The sequence below is a fragment of the Mycteria americana genome, chromosome 2 (assembly GCF_035582795.1).
Source record: "Mycteria americana isolate JAX WOST 10 ecotype Jacksonville Zoo and Gardens chromosome 2, USCA_MyAme_1.0, whole genome shotgun sequence".
Lineage (NCBI taxonomy): Eukaryota > Metazoa > Chordata > Aves > Ciconiiformes > Ciconiidae > Mycteria > Mycteria americana.
In genome coordinates, this window is record NC_134366.1 from 147,378,340 (window position 1) to 147,397,584 (window position 19,245).

Genomic DNA, 19,245 nt, shown 5'->3' on the forward strand with positions numbered 1-19,245 from the left:
TGTTACACGCTGGCAGTTTCCAGAGACACCATCTGTTCTAAGTATGTTTCATCCCTTCTCAGCTTCTACAAGCCAACCAGACATGCCATGCATCATTCCCACTGCGCGACTGTGTGTTGTGCCTTCGGGGGGTGTGATGTGTACAGGAGCAAAAGCATTTACCTGCAAGTGCTCTTCTTGTCTGCTGATGACTGTTGAGTGGAACAGAATCCAATATTATACTGAGCCAACTACGAGTTGCACAATCTCTTTTTCCCCACCAGAACAAGTTGAAAGTAAAAATCAGGCCCAAGATTCACAGTCCTTTAGATTAGTTTGATTTTATCCTTTGGTCTATACGGTTTGTGCCACTGGGGCAATGAATATCTAACACATTGTTTTGAAGCAGGGTTCTAGTAACTTACTCAGTCCTGGCCACAGTTCCCCAGAGAAAGCTTATGGGTACCTGCCATAGTTGAGACTGTCAAGGTAACATGACAAAACAGGTAGTGCAGCCACAACTAGTCACTGAAAGGATAGTGTGTGTATTCTGCCTCAGTTGCACCGAGGATTCTGCAAAAGAGATAAAGACAGTAAGGAAATAAACTAAAACATTAGGAGTCACCTGATTTAAAGTTTACCTTTGGAATTTTATTCTGTTTCACTTTCTTCGTGTATTGTGGCATTAAGCAAGACAGTGTTCCTATGCAATTCCATATACTCCCTTCCTAAATGAGGGATCTAGAATAAATGAGCATTCATTTGTGATAAACTTTATAAGCCTCTACTAAATATAGGGTAAGAATTAGAAGGTTTGCAGCAAGAGAACTAAAAGAGCTGTGATAGCTTTGTAGATGTAGGTTAGACCAGAGATCACCAAAGAACAGCCAATAAGCCGAACCCAGCCTGCCATCACAGTGGATTGACCATTTTGACCCATCTGCTCCACAGTGCCTTCTTTCTCCAAAGGCTCAGGAAGCACTTGAAGGGGGACACATCTAACCATATGGGAGGAAATGTTCACAGTCCTGTGATGAATGTTTTGGTCATAGCATAAGCATGTATCTGGTGACATCATGAGTGTGTGGTAGGTTACATGGTCCTTCTACCCTGAGCATCCTGAATATTGGTGATTTATACAACCGCCATCATAAAAAAAGTAGATTCTGTTTCTACCATTGCCAACAAAGCTCCCATGACAGATTGTCTAATCACATAAGCCAAACTTTCTGTAGAATGTCACTTGGTATTTCTGAGATCTAATTTGTAGGAGAGTAAGTGGTTGCCATTGCAGCTACAATTTTGACTTTTAAGATTCATGTTAGCTATACAGTACTGAGAATGAATTAGAATATTTGTTCTCTCTGTTTCAGTCCATAAGCCACTGAAAAACAAATAACTCTGAGTTAAAGTGGGGTTCTTGGGACCATAACGCTGCTGAACTAAAACAGTGAACTGGCCCAATGATTCAGACACATTTGTTCAATACAGTATTAGGACAATACTGGACTGACTTTTGTAGCCTAGTATTACTTTACTTATGATTTTTATTTTAATTTGTTATTAATTTATGTCTAATATGTGATTTATTTATAGTATTATATTCCTCAGCTTGCACAGAGGCCTATAAAGTTTGACTTTTAAAATAAAGCAAATTTGGTCCTAAATACCCTTTCCACTCTTTTAAGTGGAATAATCATATTTTGGTAGAAGTGGAATGAAATTGAATAAGTGTACCTCAGTAACTTTTGGTACCGTATCTTTTGGTGAGAAGATGATCTGGCCAGATCATCAGTTTGCCTTTGTTTTTTCTCCAGCCATAAGCAGAATTCTGCTCCTGAAGATGAACCATAATAGCAAAACCCATTTTCAGGACAAGTGTCCTGTATCTAAGAATCAGTGAAGGGTGGTATGTCTCGACTGCCCTCTAGACCTATGCTGCATTCTCCTTCTAGGCAAAAAATGTGACAGAAATTCTGGAAGAGCTGGTGGAAGCTCTGGGCCCCTTATCCTGTTGCAGGAGCTCTCATGGGGAAAAGATAATTTGGTCTTACCACAAACTATTTTCAGGAACAATACTTTTTCATTTTTAAAAAGCGCAGAGCAGTTGAACAGAAAAAAAATATGAACTACAGTGAAACAAAAGCTTCCATTTCTTTCTTCAGTCTTAGAGGCACTCAAAGAAGTCTTTAGTGGTCCTGTTGGACTTCAGCAGTACTATACAAGTAAGTAAAATTAGTAATTATGTCATTTATTGCAGTCAGGCCTGTGGCCGCAATTAACAGTGGCTTGTATTAACTAGATCAAAGATTTTTCTAAATCATGGCCTATATATAAAAGATTTACTTGTATAGCTGCTTAAGTTATTGTGCCTTTCTGGAGGAGGAGGTGCTTGCTACTTTATTTTGAAGAGTTACAGCAGTTAAAGCCCTCATGCAGTTTTAGACATAACCTCTACTTGTATTTACCTTCCAGTACATGAACAGTCATACCAGTGTGACCACTTTACATGGTTTACACTGCATAAAACTTAGCAGAACTGTGCACAATACCCCAGCCTTGCTGACACAGTACAGCTTCAGTTAAGACAAGCCCTATCAGACTGGTCACACCACCTTCTTCACTAGGCTTGCTTCTCCCCTGCTAACACCTTTCTCAGCACTTTTTTTCTGCCAATATGGCAGCCAGCCTTCCATAATCTGCAATAGTCATCCTGAGCCTAAGGAAAACCATTTTGTGAACTAAAACTTCTGATCACTACTGCTTTCTGCAAGTATCAGTGCCTTTGCTAAAAGGTTGACCCTTTCCTTTCCTCCTATGTCCCCCAGTGCCCTAGGTGGACTTCAGCTTAGGTGTTCAGTGACGTGACAGCTTTGTTCTTTAAGGCAAAAAGAAAAGATAAAACTCTCTCTGATCAGCTTGCTAGCATTGTCGTTCTAGAGTCTCATGAAGCTTTGACAAGGGACTTTCACATGGTTTTAATAAATTGTATGACTCAGCACAACTAAAGCGTACTACAGAAGCTCCCATTTTGAAGTCCAGGGTCATTTTGGGCATCAATCAGTTCTCACTCACTTTCCACCTCTTCAGGAAGTCATTGCAGTATCTTCCAGTCTGGACCCTCTCTCTTTTGAGCAGGGGCATAAACTATGTTGGGAGTTCTCTTTGTTAAAAGAAGTTCTTAGGACCAGGATAAATTCCACTTAAATCAAATGTTTAAAGTTAGAAATAAGATTCAGACCTCTTACGTATATTCAGATCTCTTACGTATCTCTTACGTATATGTCAGAATTTACATGTGAGCTAGGTGTTAGCTACTATTAAAATCTGTGGAAATCTAGTCAGTACAATCAATAGAGCCTAGAGAGTGATTTGACTTATCCTAAAGTAGATATCACAGGCTTGGTTCAGTTGTTGATGCACAGACAAGTAGAGCCATTTCAGGTGCCCGAGGCATGTGATGATGCTCAGGCTGTTGTCTATCTAAAAGGCTCAGGATATTGTCTATCTAGACTTCAGTAAAGCCTTTGACACGGTTTCCCACAGCATTCTCCTGGAGAAACTGGCTGCTCATGGCTTGGACGGGTGTACTCTTCACTGGGTAAAGAACTGGCTGGATGGCCAGGCCCAAAGAGTGGTGGTGAATGGAGTTTACTCCAGTTGGCGGCCGGTCACAAGCGGTGTTCCCCAGGGCTCTGTGCTGGGGCCAGTTCTGTTTAATATCTTTATCAATGATATGGACGAAGGGATCGAGTGCACCCTCAGTAAGTTTGCAGATGACACCAAGTTGTGTGGGAGTGTTGATCTGCTGGAGGGGAGGAAGGCTCTGCAGAGGGACCTGGACAGGCTGGATCGATGGGCCGAGGTCAATTGTATGAGGTTCAACAAGGCCAAGTGCAAGGTTCTGCACTTGGGTCACAACAACCCCAGGCAACGCTACAGGCTTGGGGAAGAGTGGCTGGAAAGCTGCCTGGTGGAAAAGGACCTGGGGGTGTTGGTTGACAGCCGCCTGAATATGAGCCAGCAGTGTGCCCAGGTGGCCCAAGAAAGCCAGTGGCATCCTGGCTTGTATCAAAAATAGCGTGGCCAGCAGGACTAGGGAAGTGATCGTGCCCCTGTACTCGGCACTGGTGAGGCCACACCTCAAATACTGTGTTCAGTTTTGGGCCCCTCACTACAAGAGAGACATTGAGGTGCTGGAGCGTGTCCAGAGAAGGGCAATGAAGCTGGTGAAGGGTCTGGAGCAGAAGTCTTCTGAGGAGCAGCTGAGGGAACTGGGGTTGTTTAGCCTGGAGAAAAGGAGGCTGAGGGGAGACCTTATTGCTCTCTACAACTGCCTGAAGGGAGGTTGTAGAGAGGTGGGGGTCGGTCTCTTCTCCCAAGTAACAAGTGATAGGGCAAGAGGAAATGGCCTCAAGCTGCACCAGGGGAGGTTTAGACTGGATATTAGGAAATTTTTCTTCACTGAAAGGGTTATCAAGCATTGGAACAGGCTGCCCAGGGAAGTGGTTGAGTTGCCATCCCTGGAGGTATTTAAAGGACGTTTGGATGAGGTGCTTAGGGACATGGTATAGTGGTGGTCTTGGTAGTGTTAGGTTTACAGTTGGACTCGATGATCTTAAAGGTCTTTTCCAACCTATATGATTCTGTGATTCTGTGATTCTGTGATTCTGTGATTCTGAGGCTTTCCTGCCTGGCCTCCTGCCACAGGGCCAAGGCCACTGCATGGGGATGGCTGGCAGGACCAAGGGAAGGACCCTTCTAGGGTAGTAGTTGGGCATCAGGTGGGAGACCTGGGGCACTTCACATGGCACTGGGAGCTCAGATGCAGGGCAAGGAAATGAACTGAGCTCTCATGTGTAAGTGTTTGAGTTGGTCACTCTAGGAATCTCTTTATCATCACTAGAAACAAACAGGCAGCTTCAGATGGAAATACACCTGACCTACTTTAGGATTAGAAAAGCTGACCTCTGGAGATCTCAATTTCTCCCTATTGACCCTGAAGGGAGCCTAAGAGTGACTAGGTCAGACTGAAACATCTAACTCCTAGGCGTCAAAGGAGGGATTCAGCTATCTCAGCAGGGGTGTCTACAAGCACCTTTGATGCTACCAGGTATGTCATTTGGCTTCCAACTACCCCCTCAGAAGCATGAAGGCCTCCTGTAAGTCCTACATAACATTCCAAAGCTGTGCAGGTGTCCTGGGTATGCTAGGGCATCCAATGGCATTGTGCGGCTCTGTCCACACTCCTCTAAAGTTAAGTAACATGATTCTCATTCTAAGTGTACAGCCTTACTTTAACTTTAGACATATTTTTGTCTTTCTTCTATAAAAGAATTTAAACTAATATTTTTGCCTTGCAGCCTTTCTTTAAATCATTGAGAGGTCACCAGCATAGTTTTACATCAATAATAAAAACTAGTTCTATGTAGCTCTGTTTACATGGTCCTCGTTTTTGTTGATCATATGAAAACAGAAGGCATACATACATAAATCTTAGACATAGTCACCACTTGCTTTCATACAACTATTTCTAACCTCAATATTATTCTGATGCTTGGAGTGCCCCAGCTTAACACCCTGACAGCTTTGTAAGCTATTTTTTCTATTCTGAGAGGATTTCCAATTTTTCGATTGTTTGGTTAAGAATCACAGATGCTCATCACACATATGAAAACCTAAAAACTACCCTTGATATCAGTCTGAGATGAGATGACCTACTTTGCAGCTCTTTCATCATTCAAAAACCAAATCCTCACCTGAAGTTTTTCTCAGTCTTTGTTGAGGTTCTTTTTTTCCTTTTCTTTCTTTATTAATCTCCCACTTGTCCCAAACTGAGTCAGTTAATTTTCTGCCTAGCTGACAAAAAGGTAGAGCATAATATTCTTCTCATGAGCTAACACTTTCCAGGTTTTCTGTTAATTGTGCACTCCTTTAAAAATATTGAGTGGGATATGAATGGGATAAGGTCTACAACAACACAGAAAATTTGGTATGCAGTACAGCAATAGTTTACAAATATTTTAATCCATTCATGAAACAGGTAAAACTATATAAAGTGTATCATTAACATGCTCGTTCTCTAAAGGTAATAAACTCCTGAGGGCAGGATTTTGCAAAACTAGAAAGTTTTCTGAACACCTGGAACTGCACAAATAACACCACCAACCAGAGCATGCATAGGTTCATGTTTTACACCTTCATACACATTACTGAAGTCCGGGTAAATTCATGCAGGTGTTTCTACTCACTGGGAAAATAAGTAAGTAATAGTAAAGGGTGATTTCATAAAAATCACTTGAGGATCATTTTGAAACTGCTGTCTCAAAACATTATCACAGTACAGAAACAATGAGTTTGCAATGACGCAGCATGGAACCAATGAAATAAGACGTATGACATATACAAAGAAGAAAATTTAAATGTAGAAAATTTAAATATAGAAAATTTAGAGACCGGATTATTTGTACGATAATTGAAAACAAGAACCATGCTGCCAGATTCCAACATTTGAATAAAACTGCATAATTCATTTTATATCTTATTGTAAGTATTCTTAAATTGCCAGTCTAAGTTAAGGAGTGATCCTCTGCAGGTGCCAGAATTACCCCAGTTACTTTATTAAAAAGAAATGCAACCTCTCTTAATCCTCACAGAAGTATCAGGTGTTAAATGAGATAACTTTTAAAATTGTGTAACAGCAGTACAACTGATTGAAGAAAAATCAATGAAAACATTTTCTGTGAAAAATTGATATAAAGAAACATTTTTCCACAACGCTACACAGATTTTTACAGTTTTCTTAATGAAAAATAAAGAACAATTATGTTAATTTCAGAATGCCCCACCTGGGAAAAAAAAAAAAGACGACTTTTCTTGCTACAGCTGGTCAGACGGGCCACCATCCCACAGCAGGCAGCGAGGCCTGCCCCGTCCAGCGGCCTCTCCTCAGCCTCTGGCCTGGCCCTGCCACTGCAAGGCCTTGCCCAGTGCCAGGGCTCCTTCTGTTCTGATTGGCTGACAGCACCCGCTCTCAGGCTACCTGCCTTCTAATTGGCTGATTGATGACCACACCTCCATGACCAGCCAATCACTGTGGCAGCAGAGGCCCTGCCGGGAAGCAGCGAGGGGCTGCTGCGACCATGATGGCTGCCTGCCTCTGAGGGGCCAGCAGCGGCGTGGGGCTTTCCTTGGGCTGTGCTGGGGGAGCAACTAGCAACACCCCAGCTGGCAGCTGAGAGAACATAATTTGGGCAGTAACGGCGGCTCTGAACAATCAGTAGCAGACTGACTACCTCAAACCACCTTGGCTGTTTTGGACCACTTCTTTTATCTCACTTTAACTTGTTATCTTTTATTTCAGAATGGGTACCCACTTCAGTGAACGGAAACATTGAAATGAAACTGCTTGCCATTCTCTTTGTGCTTTCCAAATATGACAGATATCTGAATAACTGTCAAGCAGGACAAATAAGAGTCAAAAGAGCTCTCGCTACTGATTTCACCACTATCACACTTCTATAAATGGCCACACATACATCCGTATGATTTCCATTTATAATTGTGAATGTCATACACCTTTTCAAATATATTTTCCCCAAACCTTATCATGCCTTTTCAAACATATTTTCCCCAGATTTAACAGAATAAAAAGGACTGCTGCAAGGAAACACCACAGGTGCAAGGGACAGCTTGTGTGTGTTAAGACAGAAGGTGGGAGATTAGATAATGTGAAGGTCGAAGACTAAGGATTTGCTGAGAGAAAAAAATAATATTTTGCCTGGGAATGGGAGGATTTAGACCGGAGACAAAATATTGACTGCTTCAGCTTTAATCATTAAAGAAAATCTCATTCCTTCCACTGTTCTCTAGTTCTAGCTGTATTATTGGCATTTTCTTAGAATTTAGGATGAAAGTAAAGTCTCCAATGTATTTATTGTGGTTTGCATGCAGAACTGTCTTTGCTTTGCGTGAAAGGTTCTGTCCTTCACTAGGGATTACATTTTTTTCTCAAAGTACACAAAAGATTATTTCGGTGTGATAGTGTCAGAATAATTTTGGATCACTGTGCTCCCTTGCTCTCATTCACAAATACCCCATCTCTTTTCCTCACACATATTCTGACAAAGATTGGGACCTCAAAAATACATTAAAACACCTTGACATTGGGGGCTGGAATTACAGTAACATGGAAATCATAGTTCTACCTGTAAATGGAGAGACTGTCTTGTGCGGGCTCAATAAGGCAAAAGTAAGAACACCACAAGTATTCATGTGAGCTATGTAGATTGCTTTCCCACCCACACAGCCACAGGTAGCCTTCAGTGGAAATGCATGGAAACCACCTAAATTAATATGAAAACATTGAGAAATACTTTCAATTCACAGAAGAAAGGTTGATGGCTGTAACGAATCCAGCCCACTAACTGCTATGTTCTGCTCAATTACGATCGTTCATACCCCTAATAATTCTTCAGTTTCTAAAGTCCATAGCTTTCTGAGGTTCCCTCTAGGAGGCTGACCTCTTTCAGGCTTGAATTTTGCCCAGAGTGATTTGCTATTTTATTTGATAAGTAGATAAAAAAACAGCCACACAACAACAGGACAAGAATGAAATTACAAGTTTTTACTTAAGAAATATTGGTATCGCCACCCCTTTTTTTCTTTCACAACATTATAGATTGAGATTGAAAGGTGAAATTAATCTTGAAATGAGCATTCTGGAGGACTTTGTTATAGAAGAAACTGTTCTTTCACTTAAAAAGAATATAAAGAACATGTAAGTCTTATATATGCATTTTAGCTAATCTTACATGAGCATGCACGTAGCTTAGCTGAACAATAGAATCAACATCCTCAAGGGTATTTAGGTATCTAGCTCCATACCTTTGGGCATTTGGGACTTAGCTTTTTAAGTCTTTAAATTACTGAGCTATAAATAGGATCACTTTCAAAACATGTCAGGTTAAATTTCTATTTTTGGTACCAGGTTTATGGTAAGAATTAAGGGAGGCCCCAAATTTTGTTCCCACACCTTGCAGGAAATGTCTTTCAAAATTATCTCTCTTGCCGTAAATTTAGTGGTGACCTTTATCCATAAAAGAGTATGATCACAGTTTCTAAGCACCCCCCATGGACCCATATTTTCTTTGGTGATCTAGATTTGCAGCTGTCTGTTTCTATAGCTCTGCAGAATACCTTGGATCAGTTCCTCTGAATAATTCCCAGCTCCTCCCTGAGCTTGTAGTGTAGCTTTGCTTACAGTCTGTTTTTTGCTGAGGTCTTTCCCCATTATCATCCCAGCATACACCAGTTTCTTTTGACAAGATACTGGATGCTTGTAATCATTTAGATTTAGCACACTGATATTTTAGGGTGTTCCTGTAAATGCATCAGCTAGGACAAGAGGAAATGGCCTCAAGCTGCGCCAGGGGAGGTTTAGACTGGATATTAGGAAATTTTTCTTCACCGAGAGGGTTATCAAGCATTGGAACAGACTGCCCAGGGAAGTGGTTGAGTCGCCATCCCTGGAGGTATTTAAAGGACGTTTGGATGAGGTACTTAGAGACATGGTGTAGTGGTGGTTTTTGGCAGTGTTAGGTTTATGGTTGGACTCGATGATCTTAAAGGTCTTTTCCAACCTATATGATTCTGTGATTCTGTGATTCTGTGAATTCCTTCCATTCTGCATAGGTAATGATCACTTGACCACACTTTACTATTCTCTCAGAGCTTCTGCAACAAGAACAATGGATGAAAAGGAATTCTTTATCATGTTTATGGCAGTGTTCCTCAATATTTTATATAGCTTCTTAGTTACCAATATGGTTTTCAAGAACAGTGAAAAGATCAACTCTTTCTGATATAGATCTGCTTTCCAGCTCACTTCTTAAATAGTCACCCATTTTATGTACAGCTATACTAACAGCCATTGTAACTAATTCAAAAGACTATTTCCCTCAGGGAGCATATTCATTGCTACACTGCTCTTCAGAAACTTTCCTGTGGTCTCATATCTCCCAAGAAGATGCGGAAATATTATTCACCATTCCTGAAGTAAATAGAACTGAATGCTTTCTCATTTGTTCTCTGGGACTACATTCATTCTTCTGTGGTTGCTTCCACTGCTACAATGGAAAGCTGAGCTTTTGGGGAAATTGGTGAGGAAAGAGGCTTTGGTTTGGTTTGGTTTGGTTTGGTTTGGTTTGGTTTGGTTTGGTTTGGTTTGGTTTGGTTTCTGAAGGTTTCTACGGTTTGGTTTCTATGTTTGTCAATTCTCAATTCTTAAAAAAAAAAAAAAAAGCGTATTATGTGCACCTGACATTTAAGAACCAGGAAGAAATAGAAAGTAAATGGCTCAAGAGACAATGAAAAAAGGAAGTCTCTTTTGCTCGGTTGCTTCTCTAAATGTTCAATGCTGAGAAAATGTTGCTGTTTGCTAGAAAAGGAGCAAAGAAAAATGCAAATACACTTCCTCCACATATTCCTGCTATCCCCCAACAAGGGCTACTACTTTCAGAGTCTTCTTAGAAGAAGACCTGTGCACAGATAAAGTTTAAGCATTTGGGTCATTACTGGGATACAGGTCCCTTTCTGAAGACTATCTGAAGGAGGCATGCCACACCTTCCAGAAGGAGGGTACAGGGTGTTGCTCCTATGCATCTCACTGCCCAGACCAGAGCAGTAGTTATAGCTCTATTTCCCTTCTGCTGCTCCTCCCCTCATGAAAGGCCATTGCTAAACTAGGACAGAAGGTTGTGTTCTAAGATGAACTCACCAACATGAATTTGCAAAGGACTCTTTGCCTCGCATAGACAAGGGAAGTCACATTTCTAAACACCTAAGCATCACAGACAATCCTATGGATCTGAACAAGGATATTGGAAGTAAACTGCAGGAACTATAAGCTAGCACAATCAACCTACTTCAGAAATGTTTTAGATGAAATATGTCAAATTAGGCACTGACAGCACAGGAAGATGGCACACTTGTAGCCATTTGACATTTTTTGCCTTTAATGGAAGCAAGCAGCTGCAGTGATCCTGCCAGCACTCTGCTTTTAGTTTGAGAGAGAATAGCTATGCTTGATGCTGTTGGGTTTCAGTTAGAGCAAATGAATCATTGCTACAGCCAAAGATAATAGCTGAACTGAGAGGATATTTCATATGAACTCTTTTTCGCAGAATTCACTGAGTCCCTGATAGGACAAAACTCACGTCTAGCACATCCCCCCTGCCTTGATGGAAGATTATTTTAATCTTGAATAATAACCTATAACAGGTTATCTTTTCCACTGAGATTAAGTGAACCACCAACTGATAACACTTAACATTGCTAAGCTTTAAAGGGTGGCAAGAATTTATGTTCTGGCCTTCTTTTCTCTTAAACTTCTTGTATCACCATCCTTGAGGAGTGTTCCTTCTTGGACACTCACCAGCCTGATGGACTGGCATCTGCCCACGACTCCTTCAGGCTTCACTTTTATGCTCGGGTAGGTTGCATACCCACACAAAACCCCTCAAAGACCAGGAAACTTTTGCCACCGGTATCCCCTCACTCTCCCTGTTCATCCTCACTCTCCCTTTACTCTGTACCAAAGGACCTCCACCTCTCCACCTCTGGCTATCCTGCAATTGCCTCTGCCCTGCCTTTTGGCTTTCCTCTCATATCCTGAGGATTTAAAAGCCTTGGGGGAACTAGTGGAGGGAACGGAAAAATCCATTGCCTCAGATGAAGCTCTGCGTACACCAAGTTTATAAATTCAGCCAGAAAACAGAAGACTTCCCAGCAAGATCCCCAAATTTTCACAGGATTTGCACAGTGTGTGTTTCAACATAACATTACCGTATCTTTTCTCTGTGCAGCTCTTGAGATCACTTGCAGCAAAGATGGGCTCAACAATCCAGAAAAAAAAGACTTGCAGATATTAATGAATGTAGAATTCATCTAGAGACAGAAAACTATCCTAAGCAATTTAAAAGATAATGTCATTCAGAAAATGGCCTTGCAGTACCATCATTGACCTTTTTGGCAAAGGATGGCCATTTCTTCAAGGCTGCTAACTATTTCTCAGACCTCAGCTTGTGGGTAGACCATACTGTCTCTGACTTAGTCATTCCACTTTTAGTTTCTTCGTTTAGACATATAGAGTATTTTTTCTTTTTGCCGTTACATATTAACATTTAGAGCTTGTCTGTCTGCTGGCCCGGAGGTCTCCCTCAGCATCATTTTATCTTTGTTATCATTGCAGTGGAGTGGAGAAGAGAGAAGGTCTATGTGGACCGTAATGCTTGTGACTTTTCAAAGACTGATGCTTTTGTATCTCATGTAAGAGATATTAAACATGGCTTAGTCAATGAAACTGCACAAACTGTGTACCAGCAGTTTGTCCATCCTTTCTATTCCAACTTATTTCACCACATGAGAAATAAGACACCCTTAGATATGGTCAGCCCAAGAATGAGGAATCCCCTCTGCTAACGAATGCTACTTTACCAACTAAGTTAAGGGAAAGGATAGAATCAATTTTGTTACAGAAATGTACCAATGAGGAGATATCCCTGACCAATGTCCACTGCTCTCAAGAAAGGTCAAGAGGATCTGTGAATGCCAACTAGCAAAATCATTTCAGGGTCTTTAGATGAAGAGGTGGCCCACAGTCATCCCATTGCTGCTGTGGACCTATAGAGACTCAAGCTTTTTTCTTCTACTTCCTTTATAGAAAATAAGCAAAAGACTGTATGCTTCTCCAAGCATGATTTACATCTGCCATAGCATTAAATAAATATCTTCCCACTCACTCTGCTTCACTTCAGCTGTAGTGATATACTTTGTACCATGGAGCTCAGGCTGCTTCAAGTCTCTAGACAACCATGTGCTGACATAAGTATTGCTTGGAATTTAAGCGACCAAAGACTGAGCATCTCTTAGCCTTACCCCTGCCTTAGGTGATCCCTCAAGCAGCAAACTTCCTCTGCTTCACTAAAATACTTCTGCCAATGACCAGGTCCTCTAGGACAAAGCTTGAAGCTATCACTATCAGCATGGGTTTAGTAGATATAAATTCACTCATTTAGGCTTTTTTTTTTAATTTATTATTTTATTTTATTTTATGGTAGCTTGTATTTTTATAAGCCTCCATGACTTCAACCTTCAGAAATAGTTTTTGTCTCTTCCCTTTCAATATATGTGTTTTTCTACTACAGCTACCCCTGATTACCTCACTGCAAATCTTACAATTATGTGGCACATCACAGCCTTGCTTTGAGCTTTTTCACTAAAGGACTTCAAGAACCAGTGTGGTTCCTAAGATAATTCAAGTGAGCCATGATCTCCCCTTCTCTTGTCTTCAAGGCATGTGTCTAGAGGCAGCAAAAAAGAGGCTCTGAAAACTTTCCCAATGAAAAAAAACCCCTTGGTCCCTTCTACATACCTAAAGGCTAATTACTGCAACTGTAATATTAAGGCATTCTCAAAATAATTTCTTTCTGACACACACTCTGCTGACGTACAATAAAAGCTTTTAAAAATACCTCCCTTCACCTTTCATACTCATTCACATAGAAAACCCAGCTTGTTGAATTTCTAAATGTTAATTCACAGGTCTTCATTCATCATATTTATAATCTTTTTTTTTTGCATTAGTAGCTGTTATGTAATTTTCAGTAGTTTAAATGTCAGCTTCACTCACCTATCTGCATACATAGTTGCTGAGATTTCTTTAATACCTTTATGAACATGTAGAAAAGAGAAAGGCTTGCTCAGACTATTCAAAGTGTATAGACAGACTTCAGTAACCATGAAGTTCTTAAAGTATAAAGGAAAGCAAGCTGGTTTTTGAAATGGAAACAAATAAATTGATGCAGTTTTATATCAGTTATCTCAAAAACATGTACAGATTACAATTCATTTCAGATTTGCCCTATGTTCCTTACACACTCAGGCACTTCAAGTCTATTGAGAAAAGAAAAAAAGCATGAAACTTCAGAAATAGAATACATCTGTTTCTGAAATTAGGGTTTCCTTAACGTATTTTTAATCACTGCTCTTATAAATGGAAAGACCTGTTAATCTGAATCCCATTTCAACTGACTTAGGGAGACGTGTACACACTAGCAGTTAGGTGATTTCATAGCAGCGGGATTCAATAGCTTACAGATGTACAGAGTTTGTGAGCAGTAAGTATTCATTCTTAGGAAAGGGCATTGATGACCTCAGGGTAAAACATTCACTGATATTCTAATTAGAAATCATTTGAATTAGAGTATCATAGTGAGGTCCATTCACAGCTGCATCCCTGTTATTGTAGCCGCTAGGTAAGCAAACAAGATGAAAAATGCTTAAACGAGTCTTTGGGTAGGAATTAGATTGGTATCATCCACTTATAGCATAGAAAGAAAAATTAAAAAAAAAATCACATGCAGGGAGGAGAATAAAGTAAAATAAATAGCAATGTGGCTTCTATTTCCCTTCCTAAAACTTGCCAGATTTTAGGAATTGTGTGTGTACTTTTGTACCTTGCACAATTTTATCCTCTCTCTTCTATCTCTCCAGATTCTTTCTATACTTTAAGTCAAAGCATAGGTATCAAACTGTACTATTAAGAACTCAGAGGTAGATATATGGTCTGCAGACTTGAAGCTGGAATAATGAAAGGGTCAAGCTCCCTAACTGCCACTATATGCCCAAGCTGAGTCAGCGCATACCTAACTCTGAATGGCCTGAGGCCAACAGTAACCTAAGTTTCTACCAGGAAACTCCCAAGGTGCTCACATTCCTAGTTTTGGCAGAACTGCCAGCTTTTGGAGCAGTGATTCTACAATACACAGGCTCTGGCAGGACCTACCACTTTCATCGTACCAGCAGGGCCTAATTAAGTTGCTGTTCTCAGGAGCATTGTTCTCAGGAGCATTGTCACCAGATTGCCATTTGCTCCAATAAAAGGGGAAGGAGAAGAAAGTAAAAGCAGAGTAACAGAGTGAGATGTCCCTACAGATGGTTACCAAAGCACCAGGCAAAGGCAGGACCTCTGTTTCCTAACTTTTTTCACAATAACTGTTCTGCATAACCAGGCCTCTTCACATGGGTGATGGCTGCAGCAATGAAGACCATTGCTGAGCGATAATTCACACCCAGACAGTTCTGCTAATCAAGGAAACATTTCTTTGAAAGTGAATACAATTTAAACATGTATTTCTGTGTTGACTTGTTTGCATTTTCTAAGCACTGTGCTCGCCTGATGGACAGAGCACTCCCCCTTTCTGTTCCCACCCATAAATGAAGGCAAGACCTAACTCTTCTTCTTCCACCTTGAGCTGCGTGCTCCTCAGGACTAAGCACTCTTTGAAAACTTTAGGGCAGATAATTTACTGGTGGTTCTGACAGCTCTGTCAATATCATTTTTCATTGGTTTGCCAAGATGGACACCACTTCACTGAAGCATTATAAAACTTGCAAAGTCATCCACTCAAAACCAGTAACAACACAACATGGTCTGGAAAAGGCTCTGCAGGAGAGTTTCTTAGGCTGCAGCCTCTACAGGGGCTCAAGGATGCCCATAGCCCTGGACTTCCTCTGGTCCTCCCTTTCCATTTGACCCTTCACCCATTGCTTTTCCCCCACTGCATTAGCTGAAATGTCTCCATGCCTCCTCATCCAGTCTCCTTTTCATAGCTATATCCTCCAGTCTTGTCCTTTGGCCCAACAGCAAATGTCCTCTCCCTTGAGTACACCCCAAAGTCTTTTCCTCTCTAATTAAGAGGTTTCTAAATTGGGATGATGGGGATGGGTGGGAGCCAGGATATTGTAAGCTACATAGGGAAAGAAATATGAAAACTCATCTATACATATGTAAATAATATGCTGCAGCCACAATATGTCATCAATTATATGTTCATTATGTGTCACTAAAAATAAAATTTAATTCCATTGAATCAGGACCAAGGAAACAAATACGAGATTTTTGCCCCTTTCTGTTTACAAGTGTGGTCCCACGACATTGGGATGTTGCCTTCTTTCCCTTGTATTCCTGCAACACCAACTACCCTTAGTCCCAGTCGGTCATGGGCAGGGCGCTCATCCCAAATCTATGAGAAATTATGAGCAAAGCTAGGAGCAAGAACTTGACTGCAGTTCCTTAACAAAAGTAAAGCAGAAATATAAAAGGCATTAGCTCCTTTTATGAGAGCTAGGACTGCTATGGAATGCAGGCCAATTAAATAGACATGCCAGTTTGTACTAATGCCTTCTCCAAGTGCTTCATCTGGTGCTTCTACCTTGCAAGCATGTTGGGGATTGTGTTAATGGTGTTAATGTGCACTACAGCAGTTTCCCACAATTACTTTACCTAACATAAAGTCTTGGCAGCGTTGTCATTTCAATTTTTCATACTTTCTCCTCATACAGCTTCAATCACTTGTCAAATAATAATCCTAGACATGAAACCACTTAGCTTATCTATTTTATTCTTATTTTTTTAAGTCTGGGTAGATTGCACTGCCCTATTAGCTCCCCAATTTGCTTAGGCATTTAAGCACTACTCTCTCTTGCCTTAAAACTAGTTTTAAAGCCAAAGGTAGTAAGTTATTTTATACATCTATTTGCTATATGACAAGTTTGGGGTTTTTTTTCTTTGAGAAAGGGTTATTTTGGCATGCCAAACTGAAAACATTTTAATGGAATGAGGAATGAAAAATTGCCTGTAAAGGACATGCCTACCATGCAGACAGCTGAAGAATTAAAGTTCAGCTTGTTAAAAATACATTCTGTCAGACATTTTCTGGCTGTAAATAGTGATTTGATTTAATAACAACACTCTGTGGGGACCTGTCAAAATTGTTGATGGAAAGCAGGCAGGGAGGCCCCTGTGACTGCCTTGCCTTCCCGGCTCCTTAGCTCTCAGGATGGACAGCTTTTTGGTCTCTAGGCTCACTGGGAAGGGAGAGGTCGAAAGTGCTGACCAGCTGCCTGGCTTCCTGGGCTCCTTCTCTGGCCAAGAGTCAGTTCCCTGACCACAGTATTTTTCAAAAATGCCATCTTACTTTAGTTCTCCTAAGGAAAAATTCTAAAACCTTTCCATTCCACAGAATATTTCACATTTTCAAACTGTTGTTCCAAATCAAAATGGTAAATAAATTGAAAATGGAAAAGCTTCCCTGTGCGTCTAGTCACACATGGTTCATCAGACCAGTAATCTAACAAAATGGTGGTTCTACCACTGAAGTCTGGAAGACACATTATTTCATGCACACTGTTTCTGCTACCTTGGGTGATTGAATTGGGCCATGCTGCAGCTAGTAGGAATGTAGTCACTGGCTTTTAACAGAGCTGGGACTTTACCTCTTTATGTAGCTGAAACAGTAGCTTCATAGCAGAGGTCCAGCCACACACAGGCCACTAACGAGACCATCTGGGTAAGGCTTGCCATTGCTTCCCATGCTCAGCCAGTGGCCATTCCTCTAGTGACTTCAGTGAATATTGAGGATTACACAGGAAAGTGAAGAAAAATGGTTAAATGCCTGAAAAGATTTACATGGGAAAAGAACGAAGCTCAAAATGCATACAGCTTAGCTAAGCAGTGACTCAGAGGGATCTGATTGCCATCCACAAATATTTCAGAGAGGTTAAACACATGGGTGGGGAGGAACTACTCAGGATAACAAGGGAAAGGAAGCAATATGATTGCAGACAATTTGGATTGAACTGCAGGCATATCTTCTCAATAGCATGACTGGTGAGACTGTGGAACAATTTGCAAGTGAGACAGTGGTGGTCTCATCGTTTTGGCCATTTACTGCCAGATGGGGAAAACACGTGGTGATGAATAATCCTATTGTAGAAGTAGATGGACTTCACAGAATTTTCATAAGCTTTTTCTATTCTGCTTTCAAGATTCTGGGATCTCAGGATGAAAAAAGTAGAAGCAGATGAAAAAGGTAGAGGCAGGTACAGTTTTACTGCTGTTTGCTACTTTAAGCAAGTAGTATCTCTAAGTAACCAGAGTTATTTTCATTTTTCATCCTATGTCATTTTAAAATGCTTTTTTAAATCATCCTATTATTTCACTCCCTCCAATCTGAAATTTCCTTAGTTTAATACCACTGAATTAAAATGAATCTAAAGGAAACATAAACCACCTGCATTTCTTCTTGCTTAAAACTAAATAGCAACCATTATGCCAAACAAATAACATTTAAGTAGGCTTACAGAATGTTGGGGTTATACCAGCACTAAAAAAATATATATGCATATTTTCATCCTTTTCTGTCCTTGGGTAATGACAACATTAATGACTTACATTTATATAGCACTCTTCTTCTGAAAGGAGACCAATTGCTGCACAAACTAGTTTCACAGATGACATACAAAACACATTTCATTCATAAGTGTTAGGCAGTCAGATAAAGGCTGAAGAGAGCGTAGCATTAGAGCTCTGGGTTTATATGGCTTGGAGAGAAGGATACCTCCAGACGAAATAGCAGCATCACATAGGCCAGGGCTGAGCACATTTCTTACATCAGTAATGACTTTTGGGACCAAGGGTGGCACGAACAGCATCACCATCTCAGCTTTGCAGGAACGAATGAGAGATTTTGAAGTGCAATCCGTGCTTTATTAAGTAGAGGAAAAGACAAGATAAAATTTGTACCACCTGAAGACAGAAAGGAAAATACTGCCCCAGCCTTAGGATTTGAAAATATCTGTTTGAAAATTAATTTGAAATACTGGATTTAAATTGCTTGAAGAGTGTTTTCTAGGGAGGGCGGTAATGCACAGCATAGTAAAGGGTGTCAGACAGAGGCATGATTTCTAACTCAGACAAGATACGTGTCCTGACATATTTACATTACCTAAAAGTTGGCCTGTGTAATGCAAGCAGAAAGAAAAATCACAATTGCACCAAGGTTTCAACTTTGTGAACCAGCATGCTCCATATGGTCTTCTTTAACTACCCACACCTTTTCCAAGCCCCTCACCAATCCAAATCTGAGCTACAGCAGAACATAGTGAATGGCCATGAAGTAAGGTCTAGATATTAAGAAACTGTAGATTTTATTCACGCACTGACATCTCTCTGCAAGGGTCTGGTGTCCTTAGCCATCAAAGGCTTTCAAAATCACCTGCCTTTAAGCTTGGAAAATGTTTGGAAGGCAAAATGTGCTTACAGTTTAGCACTTATGTAAATGAGAGAAAATCAAGGCAGAAACTGTCATGTCATATAATTCATGTTAATTGCAATTCACACTGTTGGGTAAGTGCTTAATATTA